This window comes from Scyliorhinus torazame, chromosome 3 (genome assembly GCF_047496885.1).
Source record: "Scyliorhinus torazame isolate Kashiwa2021f chromosome 3, sScyTor2.1, whole genome shotgun sequence".
In the NCBI taxonomy this organism is placed as follows: Eukaryota; Metazoa; Chordata; class Chondrichthyes; order Carcharhiniformes; family Scyliorhinidae; genus Scyliorhinus; species Scyliorhinus torazame.
In genome coordinates this window covers 48,180,375-48,198,476 of record NC_092709.1, presented here as the reverse complement: position 1 = coordinate 48,198,476, position 18,102 = coordinate 48,180,375, and the positions used below count along the sequence as shown (strand labels likewise).

Here is an 18,102-nt window from a genome sequence, read left to right as displayed (position 1 = left end):
ACTGGGATGGCAACATTTGTAATATTGTTCAGAGTTCTTTAAAATCTATAGTTAAAGGACTTGTGTAAAGACCATAATTAACGGATGGCAGCCTAAAGCAATAACTGCACAGTACATCAGCACCCAAAACTGCATTGGAAATTGCTGTTTCCTTCTACTTATTTTTAAACTTCGTTCCGACTGACCAACTATAGTAAAGGCTTTTCAGGGGCTGAATTTGTTAAAAATAAACAAATTGACCTTGTGGGAATGAGTGATGCTGTGTGGCAGATGCAATCCACTGGAACAGCAGCAACTTGTGACTGCTTGATATGCATTGAAGAGGTATCTTCTGGATTCTGCTGACTTCAAGAGATGCGGAAGACAATTGCGTGCATCACCCTGGAACAAATCAAATGAAAATGAGCTTAGATTTCAAATGTTAAGATATAATTACTTTCGAGTTTAAAGCTAATTATGAAAACATAAGAGATTTTAAACAGAATATATCAATACAATTATCTTTTTCTCCCCATGCATCAAATTTCTTTGAGGCTGACTGCCCATTTGTATTTTGTCATCCTCAATCCAGATGTTGGATTGTGCAATGCTTCGGGATGTGGCCCCCTCAATATTCTTTCAGAAGCATAGAGAAATTGAATAGTTCTGTTGCAATTACATTCTCTCTTTCTCTCCCCAACCCCCCCCCTGGAAATCCCAAAATAAATGTATGTGCTTAATGCTTTGATGCTGCTTTTGGCATGATTCTAAGACAATGACAGCGATTGTACGCTCGCGTTCACCATGGGCGCAAACAGCGATGTGGGTGCAAAATCTTGCGAGATTCAGAAAACGAGATTTTCGCTGGCACAATCCCGTTTTTTGATTTTGCCCGCCCCTCGCCGGTGACATCACGAGGATCCCGCCTCATCTCAATATCTTTTAATAAATTGTACTATCAGTAAAGGCCTTCCGGCCGTACGTTCTGCCCACATTTATAATTCCCCCTCGCTGAGGTGACGTCACGCTGCCGAGGTTTAAAAAAGATGTTTAGAAGCATGGTGCCATTGAAGGGAACTCTGGGAGGGATTGGGGGGAAACCCGAGGGACATGCCAGCGTACTGCCTCCTGGCACCTTGGTACTGCCCTGGCAGTCTCTTCTGGGGAGCTCCATTGATGAGGAGCTTCCCCTCATATTGGGGGGGGGGCTGCCCTTGTGCTCGTATGGGGATGGGAGGATGTTACCCCAATGCTTGTGGGGAGTGGTGGGTTTCTTGGTGCATGTGTGGGATGGGGGGGGGGGGGGGGTTCCCCTTATCTGTTGGTGGAGGGTTGGACTTTTTTTTTAGTGCAGATCAGGATGCCCCTCAAACATGGTGCCCTGATCTCTATGGAGGTGGCATTGTCAGCTCTAACAGGCCCTGCCCCGCCAGTGTCACAGCTGTAGCGATGCCTGCAGCATTTTTTTTCTTGAAGTGCTGCATTATCTGCTGGGAAAAGCCAGCTGTGCAGCCAGGGAGCTGCACTCCAGCTTTCTCGCCAGAGCCAGAACTTGGAGCAAAAAGAGAACATTTTGCCCAACGTTTGTGAGCAACTTGCATTGAACCTTGGCAAACACATTCGGGAATGATTCATTGATTTATCTTCTTTCCATTGCTGTGTGAAAAAGGTGGTGCAATTACAGTTTGTAAATAGTTCTGCCACTTTTGGGATCCGACTTTGAACTATCTGAGGTTGCTGGATGGAAATTCTTTTCTGTGAGCTCTAGAGGTTCTACTTGAAATAAATTTCAATCCAATTCTTCAAGATGCAATCTTGAGGGTAGTGGGTGCCTTGAACTCGCTGCCGGAGGAGGTGGTGGAAGCAGGGACGATAGTGACATTTAATGGGCATCTTGACAAATACATGAATAGGATGGGAATAGAGGGATATGGAAGTGTAGAAGATTGTAGTTTAGTCGGTCAGCATGGTCGGCACGGGCCTGGAGGGCCGAAGGGCCTGTTCCTGTGCTGTACGGTTCGTTGTTCTTTGTTTGTTCTATGCAGTCGCACAAGAGTTCATTTTTAAGCCTCGTTGGGACCGGGATTGGAGGCAGGTGGGAGCTAAAAATTGCCCCTCCAACCAGTTTGCCAGTTGGGTGGGTAGCAGGTAAATGACACGGCTCATTAATGGTTGCACAATGCCAATTAATTTTCCAGTCAGTCTCCAGGTTCCTGCAGGAAGTGACAGAACTATTTATAACTGATTGCACCACTAATTTAGGGACCTGTGTCGTGTTGGGAGTTCAGATACACAAACGAACCACCACGGTTGTAGATGGTATAATTCTGTTTTATTATTCTGTACAATAATAACTATTAACTTCTGGCTGTGGTTCGTACTTCACCAGCTAACCTGTGGACCCAGCCCTAGCACTATCTTAGTGAGGCACTCAGCACATGGTGTATGTCTGAGTGGCATGCTGTGTGCTCTGAGCTATCTCCTGATAGAATGAGCGGGAACTGTGGTGTTCCCTGTTTTATAGTGTGTGCTCTCTCACTGGTGATTGGCTGCGATGTTGTGTGTGTGTTAGTTGGTCCAACTACCTGTCCATCAGTGTGTGTGTGTGATTGCACCATGATATGTTAATGTGGATATCATGACATCCCCCCTTTTCACAAGGATATGTCCCTACATGGTAATAAATATTGGTGAGTACTGAGTACATCTGAGTATGTGTGTGCAATATTTACAACATGTACATGAGGCTAAATTATATACATAGGAAGGTGTCAGGTGTAACAGAGCAACGAGGGTGTACCACAAACAAAACAAGTGCAATCAGCAAATATCGAAAGAGAACTTCTGGAACGACAAGAAAGAAACACGTTAACAGTATTGCAAAACAATTCAGTGAGTCCAATGTGCAAACAGGCTCATAAGTCCAGTCTATTAGGTGGGCGGCGAATTCGGGTTGACCGTTAGGGTGGCACACCATTCATCGCCCGGATTAATGCTGTGCACTGGCATCGGCTGGTGGGTCCGACTTGGGGACATCCGGTTCTTGTTTTATTACCGCAACGCGGAAGGGTTCCCGGTCGTCGGTATCACCGGTCTGCACGTCGTCAGGGTATGACTCGGTGTATGGGGGCTGAATGGCCCGCACGTCCCTGCGAAGCTGGCAGAATTGCAGAGAGTTGGCAGGTTGAGCTGTTCGACAGCAGGCAGCGTAGTGGCCCATCCTGCCACAGCGGAGGCATTGTCGCGCTTTGGCCGGACATTGCCGCTTTAAGTGTGCGGATCCACAGTTGCCGCAAGTCGTGACATCATGGCGTTCATTGCGCCACCGTGCATACGCGGTGCGGACCTGCGTAGAGCGCGCCTGCGCATCCCGTCCCTCTGCGTCGACGTCCCCTCTTTTGGCGCGTACAAGCGCAGGAGGCCCCGGAAAGCGGGCGAAATGGCCGGGTGGAACTCGATCGACTGGACCCGCTCGGCCTCGTAGGACCCCTGCTGTGCCGATTCAGCCGCCTGAAATTGGGAGTACCGGCTGGTCGTGTTTTCGTGGAGGACGCAGGTTTTGATGGCGGTGGCTAGGGTGAGGCGCTTTATTTTGAGGAGCTGCTGGCATAGGGTGTCCGAGGTGACCCCAAAAACTATCTGATCCTGAATCATGGAGTCGTAGGTGGCCTCATAGCCGCAGGACTGCGCGAAGATACGGAGGTGTGTCAAATAAGATTGAAAAGGCTCATCCTTACTCTGCAGGCGCTGCTGGAAGAGGTACCTCTCGAAGCTCTCATTAACTTCCACACTGAAGTTTTCCTCAAATTTTAGAAGGACCGTCTTGCACTTCGTCTTGTCCCCGCCTTCCACGAATGCCAGGGAGTTGTAGATGTGGATGGCGTGTTGCCCTGCCATGGAGAGGAGGAGGGCGATCTTCCTGGTGTCCGATACATTCTCCCTGTCTGTGGCTTCTAGGAAGAGTTGGAAGCACTGTTTAAACAGCCTCCAGTTGACGCCACGATTTCCAGTGATCCGGAGCGGCTGCGGCGGGCTGATGGTTTCCATGGCGCAGGATGGCGGGTTTCTGAAGAGGTGCAGGTAGGTCTCACAGTCGCTGGTGAGTTTCCAGGCCTGGTATCATGTCGTGTTGGGTGTTCCGATACACAAACGAACCATCACGGTTGTAGATGGTACAACTCTGTTTTATTATTCTGTACAATAATAACTATTAACTTCTGGCTGTGGTTCGTACTTCACCAGCTTACCTGTGGAAATAGCCCTAGCACTATCTTAGTGAGGCACTCAGCACATAGTGTATGCCTGAGTGGCACGCTGTGAGCTCTGTGCTCTGAGCTATCTCCTGGTAGAATGAGCGGGAACTGTGGTTTTCCCTGTTTTATAGTGCGTGTGCTCTCACTGGTGATTGGCTGCGATGTTGTGTGTGTGTTGGTTGGTTCAACTACCTGTCCACCAGTGTGTGTGTGTGATATCATGACAACCTGGATATGGCCTCCCAGCAGCAGACTTGAAGCCAGGGATCCATTCAAACCCAGAGGTCCTGCTTGCCTGCTTGGGTACTGCAGCAGCAGCTGCAGGCTGCTTTGTAGAGAGGCTCCCACCCCTATAGTGGTGACCTGGGGGCAAAATCCATTTTCTAATTTAGATTTTAAGGAGTTGAAAAGAGTGCACCCCCATTTTAAAGATCCCTCTCCCTTACTTACCTGTCATCACAAAGTGCTGCTCCTTTCACAGGAAGGCCTCACCGACCTTAATTCGATGGGTATACCTCCCTCTGCCCTTTAATTGGCTACCTTGGCAAAAATCACATTGAACGACTGCTTCCCACGCAGTGCAGGCTTCTGACTCACTTTTCACCCTGTCGGGGTTTCGGAAGCATGCAGAGAAAACCCTGCCTGACGTGTCTAGATTACAGGAGAAATTATCCTAAACTTTCAACCTCATTTCGAGGGAAACATTCATGCTCTTGTAATTAGGACACTCTGTTGAGATTGGAGCTGAGGTAAATTACTATTGCGAAGGAAAGGATAATTGTTCGTGTGTCTGCTGTGTGCAGTGATTAGTATGTGAGCAGTCGGTGCTGGTACTTTATTTCAAATGAAGAAAAACACTGCCATCTTCCTAAGCAGAAGCATTTGTCCAGAAATAAAAATGAATAAAAAGTGCTTTCGGTGTTCATTGAAATGTGCAATCAAATTGGAATGCTAACATTGCAAATGAGAATTTCACCTTGTCGTGATGTACAAGCTTTCAAAATTGAGGACGTGCACTGGGTTGTGAGCTGGCCTCATCTGTTGATTTTTAACTGCTTGCGGTTTACTGGATTTAGCAGCCTACCACGTCCTTACGCTCTGTCTCCTGTGCTGAGAATAGATGATCAAGAATGTGGTTGCTAGTGTTTTTCCTTTCACTTTTGTGTGCTGTTTTGTTGACGTGCATAGTCATAATCATTTACGGTGACAGTTCCGGACATTCTCCACAGGCATCAGTGACAGCATTCTTGTTGACATAGAGGTAAGCACAAGGAATTAATCCAACCTATTTTGTGCTGTAATTTTACTTCGAAACCCTGTACAATTTGAATCAAATGTTAACATATGTTCCAATTTGTCCCCTTAAAAATGATCAATTCACCTGTTAACTCAGAAATGAGGTCATATACTATTTCATACATTATTTCCGTGGGCAGCACGGTAGCATTGTGGATAGCACAATTGCTTCACAGCTCCAAGGACCCAGGTTCAATTCCAGCTTGGGTCACTGTCTGTGCGGAGTCTGCGCATCCTCCCCGTGTGTGCGTGGGTTTCCTCCGGGTGCTCCGGTTTCCTCCCACAGTCCAAAGATGTGCAGGTTAGTGGATTGGCCATGATAAATTGCCCCTTAGTGTCCAAAATTGCCCTTAGTGTTGGGTGGGGTTACTGTTATGGGGATAGGGTGGAGGTGTTGACCTTGCGTAGGGTGCTCTTTCCAAGAGCTGGTGCAGACTCAATGGGCCGAAGGGCCTCCTTCTGCACTGTAAATTCTATGATTCATCAAAAGTGTAAAAAAATTGGTGGTTTTCTGATTAACTTGTGCTTGCAAAATAATTGAACTTGGGAACAAAGCAATTTGCGACTGGTGAAAACAAGTGACGAAGAGAAACCTTTGATAAATATTTAACTGGAAAGCAATGACTTTGTGTGAGAACATCAGGAAAACATTGTATATTGCTAATACTGTACGCACTTGGATCAATGATCTTCTGTGTATTCATCCTGATAAAATGTGCAATAGAAAAGCACGTTTCATAAGTCAGAAATTTTGGATAACATTTTGTGCCGACAGCATTGCTTTGGTCTATAACAACAGTACAAAAACTTGTCTTTCAACGGCTTTGCCAGCAATAATAGGCTCGTGCTAAACTCGCAGAATTGCATTATTTACTCTCAATATTTTTCGTGGGTTCATTGCTCCAGGTCATTCCCCTGCGTGAGTTCTTGCTCTCTCTGATCAGGAGTTTGCTAATATGTAGGTGATTGCATTGAGTGCGGGGATTGAACAGAAAACCAGAATTGCTTTATTTCAGTTTATCAATATGCAATGTTGCCGTGTGTGATCTTGCTGTACTTTGGAAAGCAGTATAGTGAACATTCCAAATTCCACTGGATCCGCACATGCTGATCATTCTGGAGGCCTTAATGTTAGGCTTAAGTGGGATGAGCATGGTTGTGGGGGGGCACATGTATAGTGTGTCGCTGGCTTGCGTGCCACACACACTCCCCCTCCCCTTCTCCATCATACCCCTGCGCCACTTTCCCAAAGGTAGAATGGGACTGGGAGAGGTGGGGGGGATGGCAGGCAGAGCTACCGGAATTAATAGCCCAGTAAGGCGTATTGTCTGAGGCCTGCTGGAATTTGCCACTCGACCTCCAGCTACCCAGAGGATGGATGAATGGTGGGAGGCAGGATGGTAGGGCAGCTGCCTGAAGATGTTCTGGCGGCGGCAGACAGGTTTTGAGGACACTCTTGCGTGCCTGGCTTCAATTGTAGCCACAGGGTACCCAGTGAAGGGGTGCCCCCTCCACAATGCTGGCCCAAGCGTTATGGGCTTTTAAAAAATTTTAAAGTTTGAGAAAGGGCACCCCCAGGCTTAAAATGCCAGCTTCTGATTCGTCACTGCTGGAGGGCCGTCTTCAAGAGGCTATCGTCCTTAATTTGATGAGAAGCCACCCTCTGGTCATTTTGGTGAGTTGGGGAAAATCACAGATGACCGATTGCTCCCCGCACAGTACAGGCTTCTGACCTCCATTTGAACCTAACAGTGGGGTGCTGAAGCCTGCCCAGAAAGTCCTGCCTGAAGTTCTTCTGGTCCATATAACCCGCCAAGGACAGAGGGAAGTTGGCCCACTTCTTCAATTCACTAGACCAGTAAAATTGAGGGTGGGATTCTCCAGCTGCATCCTCCCGGTGACCGGAGAATTCCGCCCGAGGTCAATGGACTTCTCCTTTGTCCGCGTCTCGCCCGTGGCGTTCTTGCGGCCGCGGGGTGGAGGAATTCGGACCTGAGTCTATGAAGCGAAGTCCAGTTGTGGGCCACTCGGATTCCGAGATAACGAAAGCTGGCCAAGCAAAAAGGCAAATCAGCACCCTTCCCCGGAGAGTTCACCATAAAATATTTGCATTTGTCCAGATTCAACTTATACGCCGAGAAGGAGCCAAAACTCCTAAGTAGTTTCATTATCTCCTCCACATTGGAGAGAGGATCCATATATACAACATCAGATCATCTGCATACAAGGACACCTTATTCGCCCTCCCTTCCGCTCTCTTCCCTTCCACCTGGTAGATGACCTCAATGCTATGGCCAGAGGCTCAATTGCCAAGGCAAACAATCGGATGAGGGGTACAATGACCAACTCTGCCTTGCACCTCTATTAAACTGGAAATATTCTGAGCTCAGTGCATTCGTATGAACCGTCGCGGTGGGGGCTGCGTAAAAAGACTGATCTAAGATATAATTCTAGGCCCAAAACTAAAACTTCCAAGGATCTGAAACAGATAGCCCCATTCCACCCTTTCAATTACCTTTTCAGCATCCATTGAAATAATCACCTCTCGCTCAGGCACTTGAGAGGGGGCAAAATAATATTAAGTGGTCGCCATATGTTGACCGATAGCTGTCTTCCCTTAACAAACCCAGTCTGTTTCTCTGACATCACCCTTGGAAGGCAGGTCTCCAAGCGCATTGCCAGAACTTCGGCAACAGCTTAGCGTTTGCATTCAATAACGATATAGGGCGATACAACCCACACTCTGTCAGATCCTTATCCTCTTTCAAAATCAAGGAGATCAATGCCTGCACCGTGTGACCAGCAATACCCCTGGGACATGGGATCGTTAAACAAATCTAACAACAGGATCAGCTGACCAACAAATTTCTTATACAATTTAATCGGGAGTCCGTTTGGGCCTGGAGCCTTACCCGACTGCATCAAACCCATGTATTTCATGATCTCCTCTGGGCTCAATGGTAACTCCAACTCCTTCTCTCTGTGGAGATCATTGGGTCGGAGGTGCCGGAGTTGCTGGAGGGGAAGGGGGCCGATGTCGTTGCTTTCACATTTCTGATTGCCAAGTGACGGATACTTTGGAATTGGAGGTTGGCCACGTCGCCAGAGGTTGCGGCATGGTTGGAGACTTGTACGAGTTTCTCAGGTTGGAGAAAATCAAATTTGCTCTCAGGGCGGTCGAAGGAAGGCTTCGAGGTACAGTGGACGCTGTTCATGGCTATATTTTGAGGAGCCGTTTGTCGAGGGGGTGGGGGGAGTAAATGGGTCAAAAATATACAAACTGTGTACTCTGTTGGTTGTTAAGTTTGTGTTATTATGTTGAATATGTTTGGAATAAAATATCCTTTTTAAAAAAAAAAAGATGCAGCAGATGCCTTCACCATTTTCTCAGCAGACAAAGCTCTTGAAGTTTGCGTGTCTGAAGACGATTCTTTACTTTTCTGCTGCCTGGTTTTGTATTTATTGGGCTTCTTATCCCATCGAACTAACAGAGTTCCACCCCAAATCACCTCCGAAAACTGGGCAAAAAGGGCCAAAATCAAAGTACCCTGGCAGGAGCCACCTCCTGTGTGACTGCTTTTTACATGCCGTCACTGGAAGTCTCTGGCCGGTACCTTTAAATTAAATTTAAATTTAAAATTTCCAACATATATGTATGGGCTTCCTGGCTACTAAATCTACCTCCCTCCCCCAACCTGTCCACTTCCCACACTGCAGTTACTCAGTTATTGTCCAGGCCATAATGTCTGTATTCTAGGGCTACTCTGTACCAATGTTGGCTAATTTATTTAAGTGAAATAATTTAATGTGAAATCTTGGGTGCAGCTTGACAGAAAGACAGAGACCACTATCATTATGGGTGTTAGATAAAAATGTTTCATTTTTGAATTACTTGCTCATTTGTTTGACATTCCTCGAATCCCAAGACCAACTTAGTCATTTTGTATAGAATATCATTGTTAGATAGCTACTAAAGTGATATCTTAGTTTCACAAATTGAATAGCAATAACAGGGGTTAGCACCGTTGCTTCACAGCGGCAGGTCCCAGGTTCGATTCCAGCTTGGGTCACTATCTGTGCGGAGTCTGTACATTCCCCCCGTGCCTGCATGGGTTTCCCCCGGGTGCTCCGGTTTCCTCCCACAAGTCCTGTCTGTTAAGTGATTTGGACATCCTGAATTCTCCATCCGTGTACCCGAACAGGCGCCGGAGTTTGGCGACTAGGGGCTTTTCACAGTAACTTCATTGCAGTGTTAATGTAAGCCTACGTGTGACAATAATAATAATAATCATTATTATTCATGTTCTACAGGTAATAATTGGAGATAAGATTGGTAAATATTGTCATGGCAATACTATTGAACTTCAGAGTAAGGTCCAATTACCACATCTTTAGGGGGAGGCAGTGGCGTAGTGGTATCGTCACTGGACCAGTAATCCAGAGACCCAAAGTCATGTCTGGGGATTCGGGTTCGATTCTGCCATGGCAGATGGTGAAATTTGAATTCAATATAAATCTGGAATTAAGAGTCTAAAGGTGACCATGAAACCATTGTCGATTGTTGTAAAAACCCATCTGGGTCACTAATGTCCTTTAGGGAAGGAAATCTGTCATCCTTACCTGGCGTACATGTGACTCCAGATCCACAGCAATTGGTTGACTCTTAATTGCCCTCAGGGATGGACAATAAATGCTGTCCCAGTCAGCGACGCCCACATCCCATGGACGCATAAAAAACAAATCCTCCCATATTTGTTTGTGAAACACATTGAGGCCAAATTTAAGACTCTGGGAGCAAATTTAAGACACTCCACTCATGGGCATGGGGCAGAAGCAGCTCAAAAATTGTATTGGTGTACTCCCTATCCCATTCCTGTCTGTTTCAGCTGGAAGCCTCATTCAAATGTTCTGAATGCACCTAATTTTAATTGTATTTAGAAGGTCTGAGCTATGGTAAATTGTTATTTAAATCTATGTTGAAATTTTTGATTGGGCTGCCGTATTTGATAAATTTCCATTGTTCAGCATGGCAGTGTCCTTCTGGTTGGGCATAGCAATGTACTTCTATTAATTAATCATGGATCCCAATATGCACTTCTTCCTAACTCGCTTGAGAAAGGCTTCAAGGTGAGGACTTGAAATGTGGGTTCATACTATAAAGTTGCACACAATTAGTATTCAAAAGAGAATTGACCAAAATTTGACAATGAATAAGAGTTTCAGACATTCAATAATAGAATGGGACAGAATAAATAAATGGAAGGTAGTGTGGTTGTGACAGGGTGCATCTGAAAATTAAAAAAAAATGGCAGACCTATTTACAGCAGTTGTCAGAATCAGAACAGATGGACATTTATGATTCTGTACCTATTTGGTCATGAAGGAAAAAAATAGACTTGGCTCTTGAACATTATTATTCTGACCCCTGTTGGAACTAAAAATGTGCAAATTGAGTGAGGATGTTAGAAGCCTGTGCTGCTCTTTGGGAACAAATAGCCAGCTGATCTATGCTCGCACATAAATAGAAGGCAACCAACACCCATGGAACAGAGCCCAGCAAATGGTCCATGCTTTTCAGACCGAATGGGGAAAATTGCCAAGATTAAAAATAAGTAGAAAGTTGATAATAGGAGACTATTATAGGTGGGGATGGCAATCAAGCTAAACAGAATGTTTAACTAGATCAGGGGAACTTCTGAAAAGGGGAAGCTGATAATTAGAGTAATTATGCTGAATTAAAATGGTCAGATTGAAGGTCACTTTCAAAGTGAGTTTATGCAAGAATGCATCTTGGCACAGCATGTTAACAAGGGAGGAGGGTGCAGTGCTTCGTTGATCTCATGTTTTACAGCGAACTGGATATGTTGAGGAACATTTAATTGCTAATAATGACTTTACCATTAGCTCTGATACTATGCTTTGTTCAGAAGCGATTATCAAAATGAAATTACCAGCTTTCAAGACAAATTTCATTGAGGAACAGGCCAGAGAAAATTACTTCAGTGAATTTATGGAAGGGGAAAACACCACGAAAAGAGGCATCCTTTCAATAATTAATGGTGATGAAGTGCATCTCATTGACTGCAAAGGATAGAAATTGGATGCAAAGTGTGCTACCCAGGAGGAGGAGATGATCAAAGCTGAAACCCAAATGATTGTTCAGTGTTAAAAGCATGTATAAGAATACAAAATTAATATTTACAATTATTTAAGGATTTCTGTGTGGAAAAGATTGGAATTTTGCAAAAATAAATTGGAAAGTTATTAATAAGATTATTGAAGATGGCCAAACCAAATACAGTACCCCCCCCCCCCCCCCAGCAAAAGCCAAATGCTTGCCTAGCTACAGAACTGAATGGTAATGATATTATTTGTTTTTAATTGACTTCAGTAACCTGGAGCCAGATAGAGAAAAATTCCCTCTGCCACCAGAATGGATTGAGTCAATCTCCTGTTCAAGGAATCAGCAGGAAAGTCTATTCCCCACAATCAATGTGCCACACAGATTCAAACATGCCATACCAATTTTGAATAACTACATTGACAGGAAACGCATAGAAATTGCAACAAAGAAAGAGACCGTTTGGTCTATAATGATAATAATCTTTATTGTCACAAGTAGGCTTACATTAACACTGCAATGAAGTTACTGTGAAAAGTTCCTAGTCGCCACATTCCAGCACCTGTTTGTGTACACGGAGGTAGAATTCAGAATGTCCAGTTGACCGAACAGGACGTCTTTCGGGAGGAAACGGAGCAGCCGGAGGAAACCCACAAAGACACGGGGAGAACGTGCAGACTCTACAGAGACAGTGACCCAAGCCAGGAATCGAACCTGGGACCCTGGCGCTGTGAAGCAACAGTGCTAACCACTGTGCTACCGTGCAACCCGACCACTCACATAGATGTTTATTCTCCAAACAAACAGTCGTTCTAACCCCATATCCCTGCTCATCCCCATATCCCTTTATTCTCTTTACGTCAACCACATATAGAACCTAATATTAAGTATTGACATGATGGACACCTCAATCTCCAAGTCCAGTGATGCATTTCAGATCCTCAAAATCCACTGTTTCAAAGATTTTCTCTTGCCCTCCACCCTAAATCTCTTGCATGTAATCTAATATTCATCTCGTTATAGACCCTTCAATCACTGGATGCAGTTTATTAATGTTTACACTATTCCTTCCCTTAAATACTTTGATGTCACTATACACTCTCAATTCTAACAAAACATGCAATGTATTTATTTTCCTCATTCTGGTAGCTTCTGAATCTATATTGTACCCTCTCTATTACCTCAACACCCTTCCTATAGGGTGTAGCCCAAACTGTACTCAGTACACCCACTGGTCTTATTTTGTAGATTTTCCGTTACAGCAGAACTTTTATATATTTTCATTTTAGTTTCAGATGTGGGCATCAATGGCAAGGTCGGCATTAATTGCCATCGCTAATTGCCCTTAAAGAAGGTGGTGGTGAGCTTCCTTCTTGAACTGCAGCTGTCCATGAACCAGCAATAATGAAAGAATGGTAGCGCAGCTCCAGGTCAGGATGCTATGTGGCTTTGCATGCATCTGCTGCCCTTGTCCTTCTAGGTGGCAGAGGTGTCGTGTTTGCAAGGTGCTGTCGAATGAACTTTGATGATTTGCTGAAGTACACACTGTGTGACGGTGCTGGAGGGAGTGAGTGTTGGTGGATTGGATGCTGATCAAGCGGGCTGCTTTGGCCTGGATCACGTTGAGCTCCTTGAGTATTGTTGGAGCTGCACTCATCCAGACAATCGGAGAGTGTACCATCACATCCCTGGCTTGTACCTTGTAGATGATGGACAGGTTTTGGGGAGTCAGGATGCATTGCTTGCCACAGGATTATCAGCCTCTGACCTGTTCATGCAGCCAGACTCTTTGCATGTCCGGTCCAGTTAATTTTCTGGTCAATGGTAACTCTGTTGTAGATAGTAAGAGATTCAGCAATCATAATGACATTGAATGTCAAGGACAGGTGGTTAGATTCTCTCTTGTTGGAGAGATGTGAATGAAACTGAACACTGTACAATCATGAAGAAACTGAACCTAGAATACCGAAACAGCTTGCCATGAAACCGTGCATCATTCCATTACATTTGTTACGGCCTTATCCTATTGAGTTACTGCTTTTAATATTTTGTGCGCTTGAAGACTCAATTCCTTGTATTCCAGGCTTTACCAATTCAAAGTATATTTTTCACTTTTACTAATGATCTAGATGAAGTCATTAGGGGAACAGACTACAATTTTTAAAAAAAATAATCTTTATTGTCACAAATAGGCTTACATTAACACTGCAATGAAGTTACTGTGAAAAGCCCCTAGTCGCCTGTTTGGGTACGCAGAGGGAGAATTCAGAATTCTCAGCTGGTATGGGGATTGAACCCAGGCTGCTGGCCTTGTTCTGCATCACAAACCAGCTGTCTAGCCACATGAACTAAAGCAGCCCCCTCCTGGGGATTAATGTGAGTATTAGAACCTCACATTAGAAAATACATACCACAATTGGATCTGGTTGCCATGGGAGGATGGGCCAATGTCTATTAGTTTAAGTTTTATGCAAATTGTAAGGGTAAAGACTAATATATGTTCACCAAACTGCAGAGTGTTGAGTGAGTAAAGAATACGGAGGCATGGGATTCAGGGCGATTTAGCTGTTAGGATCAGAAATTGGCTAGCTGGAAGAAGACAAAGGGTGGTGGTTGAAGGGAAATGTTCAGACTGGAGTCCAGTTACTAGTGGTGTACCACAAGGATCTGTTTTGGGGCCACTGCTGTTTGTCATTTTTATAAATGACCTGGAGGAGGGCGTAGAAGGATGGGTGAGTAAATTTGCAGATGACACTAAAGTCGGTGGAGTTGTGGACAGTGCGGAAGAATGTTACAAGTTACAGAGGGACATAGATAAGCTGCAGCGCTGGGCTGAGAGGTGGCAAATGGAGTTTAATGCAGAAAAGTGTGAGGTGATTCATTTTGGAAGGAATAACAGGAAGACTGAGTACTGGGCTAATGGTAAGATTCTTGGCAGTGTGGATGAGCAGAGAGATCTCGGTGTCCATGTACATAGATCCCTGAAAGTTGCCACCCAGGTTGAGAGGGTTGGTAAGAAGGCGTACGGTGTGTTAGCTTTTATTGGTAGAGGGATTGAGTTTAGGAGCCATGAGGTCATGTTGCAGCTATGCAACACTCTGGTGCGGCCGCATTTGGAGTATTGCGTGCAATTCTGGTCACCGCATTATAGGAAGGATGTGGAAGCATTGGAAAGGGTGCAGAGGAGATTTACCAGAATGTTGCCTGGTATGGAGGGAAGATCTTATGAAGAAAGGCTGACGGACTTGAGGCTGTCTTCGTTAGAGAGAAGAAGGTGAAGAGGTGACTTAATTGAGGCATACAAGATGATCAGAGGATTGGATAGGGTGGACAGTGAGAGCCTTTTTCCTCGGACGGTGATGTCTAGCACGAGGGGACATACCTTTAAATTGAGGGGAGATAGATATAGGACAGGTGTCAGAGGTAGGTTCTTTACTCAGAGAGTAGTAAGGGCGTGGAATGCCCCGCCTGCAACAGTAGTGGACTCGCCAACACTAAGGACATTCAAATGGTCATTGGATAGACATATGGACAATAAGGGAATAGTGTAGATGGGTTTTAGAGTGGTTTCACAGGTCGGCGCACCATCGAGGGCCGAAGCGCCTGTACTGCGCTGTAATGTTCTATGTTCCATGTTCTATGTTCTACGGTGTCACAGTATGCGATCTTTAGAGATTTCCGAGAAATGGACAGCAGCGGTTTAAAAAGACGATTTGCTACCATCTTCTCAAGGGCAGTTAGGGAAGGACAACCAAAGATATCACAGCATACAAAAGATAGACGTGCTGCATGATATGTCTCGTGGCTCCCATGGCTTTCTTGTATTTGGGTTGAAGAGGAATTTCCCAGTTTTGTTCTGAAATGGCCTTGGGGTAATCAGTAGCGTAGTGGTATTGTCATTGGACGAGTAAACCAGAGACCCAGAGTAATGCTGTGGGGACCCAGGTTCAAATCCTTCTCTGTTAATCTTTCTCTGTTTATCATTTTTTAAATGTTTACATTTGTTTTGAAGCAAAATCTACCATTCCACATGCTGATATTTAATTCCAGGTTTTTAACATCATCATTTATATCCCATCCATAGATGTGAGTTGCCTTCTAGAACTGCTGCAGTACGTGTGGTGAAGGTACTCCTAAAGAGCTGTTCAGATAGTGAGTTCCAGAACTTGGACCTCGTGACAATGAAGGAACAGCAACATACTTCCAAGCTAAAATGTTTGCGGGGGAGGCTTACGCCAATGCATCTGTAGATAGTCAGCATTGTAGCTACATTGCACCAGTGGTGGAGGAGGGAATGAACGTTTAATAGGGCACCAATCAGGTGAGCTGCGTTGTCCTGGATGGTGTCAAGCTTCCTGAGTGCTGTTGATGCTGTGCACTCCCAGGTAAGTGGAGCATATTTTATCACACCTTTGACTTTGCGCCTTCTAGATAGTGAGCCAGAAGGTGGTTCAGTCAATACAGAACAATCAGCTTCCAACCTGCTCTTGTATTTATATCAAATAAATACGGTATATGCAGTATTTATGTGGCTGGTCGGATTAGGTTTCTGGTGAATGGTGCCTCTCTTGTTACTGATATTGGGGGAATTTGACAATGGTGATACCATTGAATGTCAACAGGAGGTAGTCTTGTTGGAGATGGTCATTGCCTGATGATCATGTGGTGTGAATGTTACTTGTCACTTACAATCCCAAGCCTCAATGTTAGGCTTGCTGAATGTGAGCAATATATTTTCTTTTAATTTATTTGAAATTCTGTCCTCGCACTGCATATTTTCTTTCCTTACACTATCCTTTTTTCCATATTTTCTCTTTATAATCTTTAATCATATCCATATGCACTCTTAAGGTTGTGTTTACTTCTCACCTGTTCGATTATACACAGTGTTCTGGAAACTGTTACAATTCATTTTTTAATGCTATGTATTTATTCTGCACCTTTTTAAAAACAGTTCTGTTGTTGATGTACAGTTCTGTATGCCAATTCCTCTTTCCATCTGACTTCATCCTTACCTTCTAAAATCTGTCCAATTCCAATCTAACCTTGCTTTCCCATTCTATTCGAACCTTAAACCTTTTCATATTATGGCCACTACTGTTGATTATGACATAAACTATAGACTTATGTGCCAGTGTCACTTCCATGCAGTCCAGCTTCCCTCAATCATCTGTCATTACCTGCCAAGGTTAAGACCCTGATGTCGCAGTATTTGCAGTAAGTATTTGAAGTTCATAGTGCATCTCTTGTACAATGTGCTAAACTGACACAGCCAGACCGCTGGTTATAGACAAAACTCTCAAGCCAGAATAGAATGGTATGTTCTGGGACTCTATATTAGCTTTGTTAAAATTCTCTTATCCTGGATTTCAGGAAATACTTCATTGCATGAAGAACAACCTAGGTCCACTCCTTAAGCTTTGGCAAAGAAATGTGAGGGTGCAGAGTGACAGCTTTGTGCAAGTGGGAGACCACCTTTTCTGGAGTCATTTTCTCTTTTTTGCCAAAACTGAAGCTCACAGCTTAGTCAATGATGGACTGAGAAAAGCCCTGGAATGTGAATTGTAAGAGAAGTGTGGTGAATGTAAATACAGTTAATTCACCAGTTATGTTCTGTGTTATTAACCCTGTGGATTTTATCTGTGGGCCATTGTATGGCTTCACCCACAAGGGGAGATGTTGGAGGATGTTGGAGCATGTACGGGCTCAGCCCATGGCTCCGCCCCTTTGAAGGAGTATAAGAGTAGCTGGCCTGTGGGACTGTCCTCAGTATGTACCAGTCGCAGGCAGGAAAAGTTGATAGTTAATTAAAACCACTGTTTTACTCCAACACGAGTCCTTGAGTAAATTGATGGTCGCATCAATTTAATTAACGATCTGAACAAAAACGATTATGGAGTCAGCCCTCAAACGTGACAGACTGGAGTTCGATCCACTAGCCATGGAGGCAAAGGAAATTTTTTCACACTGGCTGTGGTGTTTCAAGGCCTACCTTCCGCGTCGTCACCGCCATCCGTCACGGACGAACAAAAATTGAGTCTCCTCCACGCACGGGTGAGTCACCACATTTCTGTGCAACTCGAAGAGGCCATCTCATATACCACCGCTCTTGCAATCCCCGAGCGCATCTGCGTGCGGCCTGTGAATGAGGTCAATGCGCGACATATTCTCACTACTCGACGCCAGCGTCCTGGGGAGTCACTCGACGACTATCTGCGCGACCTCAAAGCCTTCGCGCGCAACTGCAACTATCAGGTCGTTACGGCCACTCAGCACATGGAGCTCGCCGTCCGAGACGTCTACGTTGTGGGGGTCAGATCAAATTACGTGCGGCAGCGACTGCTCGAGAAAGGGGCCCAGGACCTGGACGAGACGGTGAAACTGGCGACTTCACTGGAGGTCGCTTTCCAGAGCCTCACTGCATTTCCGGCCGAACACTCGACCCCCCTCCTG

At 45.0% G+C, this 18,102-nt stretch overlaps 1 protein-coding gene across 8 annotated transcripts in view; it reads left to right on the top strand.

Annotated features, from left to right (window-relative positions):
* The window catches only part of inpp4b (inositol polyphosphate-4-phosphatase type II B), a 1,315,761-nt gene that overhangs the window by 855,858 nt on the left and 441,801 nt on the right, over positions 1-18,102 (top strand). Inside the window, exon 1 of one of the 8 annotated variants that reach the window (XM_072495641.1) lies at positions 5,473-5,493. The exons of the other annotated variants lie outside the window; for them this stretch is intronic. The gene's annotated coding sequence lies outside the window, so the exon portion shown is untranslated. Of the gene's footprint in view, positions 1-5,472; positions 5,494-18,102 lie in introns of those variants that run through there. 8 annotated transcript variants of the gene reach the window in all.